General features: G+C 46.0%; 1 protein-coding gene across 3 annotated transcripts in view; it reads right to left on the bottom strand.

Annotated features, from left to right (window-relative positions):
- Rptor (regulatory associated protein of MTOR complex 1) overlaps positions 1 to 5,165 on the bottom strand; it is a 356,907-nt gene that overhangs the window by 131,369 nt on the left and 220,373 nt on the right. The gene's annotated exons all lie outside the window — the stretch shown is intronic.

The raw sequence follows: 5,165 nt of genomic DNA on the forward strand, positions 1-5,165 counted from the left end.
GTGAACCTAAAAATTTTATAGCCACTTTTGAAAGAGATGTATCTTTGCTCTGGAAACTGTTATTGAGTATGGTAAAGCTGTAATGAAATGCTTCTTCTAAAAAAATTTTTTTAAAAAAAGAAGAAAGGTTTGTCTTCAATTAGACAAATACATCTATACACCTAAGGACACAGACACCGCAACTTGCCCCCTTCTTCAGACAGTAACCCCTTCACCAGGGTCTTAAGACCACCATTAAAACCCAATTATTTTCTAGGGCCCCATCTCCAAATTCCAGCACATGGGATTTTTAGGGCTTCAACATAAGAATTTTGAGAGTACAGTTAACCCAGGCCAGACAATGGTAAGAGACACAAAGCTGAATAACTCCAAAGAATGTCTAAGTGTGTGGGGACCTAAAGGCCCCACCTTGCATAGGTCAGAAAGGAAGTTACTGGGGGCGCGGCCTGGCTTGCTTTTTAAGTCTGAAGAATACTTCCGCACTGCTGAGGAGTGTGTGATCAGTGCGTGAGCATCCTTAAGATACACCCTGGGGGGGTTGTTCCAGGTGCCTTTTAACACCTGCAATAAAGAGTCCCTGCTTGACTAGACTCCCTGTTGCACCTGAGTGTCCCCGGGTAATGGGGGCGGTGTGGGCTGGCGAACGGCATGCTTACTCATCCCCAATCATCACCTCCCCAGGGGGTCGCTGGTTTGAACCCCTGGCATAAGTGCGCACAAGTAAACCTGCGAACCGTTAGCAAGGGAAACCTTAAATGAAAAAGAAAAAAAGCAAGAGTGGCCAGGTGTGGAGGTGCACGCCTTTAATTCCAGCACTCGGGAGACAAGGACAGGTGGATCTTTGTGAGTTCCAGGCCAGCCTGGTCTATATTGCGAATTCCAGACTAGTAAGGGCTACACACTGGGATCCTGTCAAAAGAAGAAACAAAAAAAAGGCAGGGCCAGGAGAACCCCTCCTCCACAAACACCACACCAATCAACCAGAACTGGGCATCTGGCCACGCCAGCAGTAGGCAGCAGCCACAGGGCGCTACTAAGAAGGCGCTCTCTGGGAAAGGCAGCCTGGGCTGAGCTGAGTTTTGGAGATCGTGCCCTGAGAGTGAGGAATAAGCATACAGACCATTATAAGCCTCAGTAGAATGGAGCAACGCATAAAAGTGGCACAGGAGCACCAAGTGCGAGTCACCAGAGGAGCCAAGATGTGTTAACGCTGGATAGCAACACAATGTAACAATGAACAGAACCAGGGGGTTAATTGCGCTTCAATAATCATGACTTTCTGTCATCTCAACAGATGCAGGAAAAGTGTTTAACAAATTTCAACACCAATTTACGATTTAAAAAAAAAAAAAAGCCACTCCAGAAAACTAGGCGTCCCAGGGAACTTCCTTACTGAGAGTGAACACCCATGGAGAGCATGTAGCTCACATTCTGCTTAATGACGTGACACAGATGCTTCCCCGCAATTAACCCTTGTGTCAGGGCTTGGAAGCCCAGTTTTATTGCCTCTAGTTAACACTGAACTAGAGGCATCACATAGTTCAATAAAATAAGAAAAAGAAACTAAAGGCAAAAAGGTTGGAAAGGGAGAAGTAAGATTGTGTGCACTCGTAGAGTCATGATCACACAGACGACCTCATGGCATCTGCAGAACCCTCAGACCTGGTGAGTGAGTCTGGCAGGTGTAGAGGGAGTAAGGCTGTTATGCAAAATCGATTAATTTCTATGTGCAATCCAACAATTAGAAACGGAAACTGTTTTAATAAAACGAACGCAAGGTGTGCAGCTGAGACTGCAAAGCACCAAGGCGAGTAGCGCCCATGTGCCAACGCTGGGGAGAAGCCAGTACTGGGAGCCCTCAGGAAGAGATGTGCAAAGTAGACAAGGACCACCACAGGGCAGGGTGGGACAGAGCCTTAGTGCCCAGTCCTGGGTTTGGCTATGGGACTCGCGTCTGCCGGGGCACAGCCCACCTTTGTCCATGCTAAGTCCCCTCCGTGTGAGGACCACTAAGGGCCTACTGTGTTGTAAATCAAGTGAAGAGAGGTCTACAAAGCACAATGGCTGACACGCTGTAGCTGCTCAAGTAGATGTACAAACAGCTACCATGATGAATACGCTCTGTAGAAGAACCATGGGAAGGCCGCAGCAGGTCAGTGGAGCAGGTGCACACGAGTCAGATGCGGCATACTGGGCAGATTCCTGCAGACACTAAGAGCCCAGAAACTAAACACAACAATCAACAACGGAAGCAGGAGATGTGGTTCAATTACACGAGGGGCTGGGAAGATGGCCCGGGGCTAAACTGACTGCTACACTAGCATGAAGCCCGAGCCCGGGTCTCCAGCACCCACGGAGAAGCTGAGTGCAGCCGTGTGCGTCTGTAACCCCAGTGCCACGGAAGCGGAGGCAGGTGGGTCGCAACAAGCCCGCCAGTGTAATGGAAAAGGTGAGCTCCAGTTTAGTGAGTTTAGATGGAGAGGGATCGTCAAAGACGTCTAATGCTGACCTCTGGCCTTCACACATCCACACATGGGGACAGGGGAAGCACACCCACCTTTGGGTGTAACACACATGCAAACACCACACACAACAGATTTTTTTTCTTTTGATGCCCAGGCCCGTCAGAGCACGCTGCTGACAGTGAGCTTCTTTTCTGTGTGCCAGAGCCTCACTGCACAGATCACGTGCTGCACAACTCAGGCACAGAAGCCTTAGGCTCCCCAGCCCTCAAACAATGACCTCCAAATACCCGCTTCTTACTTCTTTTGGCTGGTAAACACATCCTCTTGGAACCCACGTGAACAGAGCACAGACCAAGAGTGCTTTACTTCACACTGTAGTTCTTGGTTAGAACTGCTTGATGAAATTTATCGAAAAGAGGCAAACAACACACCCAGAAAGCATCCCTGAGACTACTTCCCAAATAAAAACAGGTACTATATTCATGGGTAAGAAACCTGTATTATTAGGATACTGATTCTCCTCAAATTAATCTAGGGATTCACTGGAAACCATAATTCCAGCAGGCTTTATGTGAGAACGGATAAGCTGATTCTAAAATCTTTATGAGATTCAAGGCGCTAGATAAGCTAAAGCCACTTCCAAAAACAAGATTTAAAATACAGTGATGGTAATCAAGAGGGGACTGGCATAAGGGTGTGCATGGGTCAGGAGAGCAGAACGGGGCGGTGCGTCTAGACACCACTAGGTACCAAAGTGACCTGGTAAGAAAATACCACCTTTTCCATGAATGGTGCTGGGTGAGCTGCTGACCGTGAACGACGTGGGGCTGGCTGGTAATCATGAATGCTGTCAGGGCGAGGTGGTAACCAGGCAGTAAAAAGGGCCTTTGAACCATATACACACATGTATAAAATTAACCTAAAATGGAGATAAACTCAAATAAAAGTTAAAACTGTCAAACTTATGAAAAATAGGAAAAAGTGTCAATACCCTTGGAAGAAATAGGCAAAGACTTTGTATGTGGGACAGAAAAACCACAAATTATAAAAGAAAGCTATGAAATCAAATCTCATCAAAATGAAAAAAGTTCTGCTCTTCAAAGGATTGCTTTGAAAATAAAAAGAGTTGGGCACTCATTTTATTTTATTAAAAATATTTTATTATTTTTATTTTATGTGTATGCGTGTATTGCCTGCATGTAGGTAAGAGCACCCGTGTTGTGCAATGCCTGTGGAGGGCAAAAGAGGCTGTCAGCGGGTCTTCTGCAAGAACAACCAGTGTTCTTAACTGCTGAGCCATCTCTCTAGCCCCTGACACTCATTTTATTAAAGAACATAAATTAACAGGCAGTGGCACATGAAGGGTGTTTGTTACACAGCCGGTCATCCTTTAGAACTGCTAACTTATAAAGCAGGACTGAGAGTGGACATGGATACAGGACATCAGCACACTCCTACAGGGATGGCCCAGCTGTTTGTAGAAAACAGCTGGGCAAGTGCTTTTATAAATTAAATGGACACCTACCACAAGACCCGGTCACTCCCACACAGGCATTTACCCAGGCAAAAAAGCTCATTTCCACACATTGCCACACAAGATCCATTGTACCAGATGTGTTCACAACAGCCAAACTGACCCAAAGGCCCATCAGCAGGTGAAATAGACAGGAACACAGAGAACAGATGTGCCTTGTAATATAAGGAATGTGGTACCAACACATCAGACACAGACAAACCTGAACGTATCACAAAGAACAAAGAACTCAGATACAAAGGTGCACACCCTGCAACCTTTCATTTATATGAGACTCTAGAGAGGCCAACTCCAGCATATGATGGGAAAGGCAGATCCAAGGTGACCTGGGCCTGGAGGTAAAGGAAGGGATCAGTGGGGACAGGGTAAGAACACAGCAAACCCACCACAGTGGTGGTGGTGTCATGATACTGTACATCTGCCTAAGTCCAAATCATACATTTAGTGCAAGATATTTTGTTGAGTGTCTCTCAATAACATTGATTTAAAAACATGGAAATAAAGGGGGAAATTATGGTATTTTCAAACAAGATGAACCAGCAGACCTGTATAAAGGTAAAGAAAAACTGCCTCAGATGGGCGCTCTGGGATGCAGGCAGGTATGACGAACATCAGGAGAGACAAGCGTGTGGTTAATACGAGTGAACATGAACTCTGGAGAGTAACAGTAACATTCATAGAGACAAGAGCCTATGGATACCTAAATGAATGGAAAAAATGCAAATGAGTCAGGAAGTGAGCTTGTGGAAACGGAGTCAGAAGGGCCTCACGTTGCCTGGGCGTCATAAAGCCCTCTCTCATACTGCATGCAGCAAAACACAGGCTATATTTCTAAGACAGAGGTCAAGTGAGGGTCAAACCTGCCACCTTTGCTTTAAGATCACAGACAGGAATAGCTTTGTAACAAAACAAAGGGGAGGGTCCAAAAAAACCCGGTACAATATGGGCAAAGACTTTGTATGGCCTAGAGTCTTTAGACTGTAGATTTGCTATATCTGGCCACTAACAGAAATAAATATTTTACTTCTTTAAGGTATATCTAAAAAAAGCCGGGCGTGGTGGCTCACACCTTTAATCCTAGCACTCAGGAGGCAGAGGCAGGCGCATCTCTGTGAGTTCAAGGCCAGCTGGGGCTACAGGGAGACCCTGTCTCAAAAAAGACCAAA

Source organism: Nannospalax galili, unplaced genomic scaffold (assembly GCF_000622305.1).
Source record: "Nannospalax galili isolate Female #2095 unplaced genomic scaffold, S.galili_v1.0 scaffold1250, whole genome shotgun sequence".
NCBI lineage: Eukaryota > Metazoa > Chordata > Mammalia > Rodentia > Spalacidae > Nannospalax > Nannospalax galili.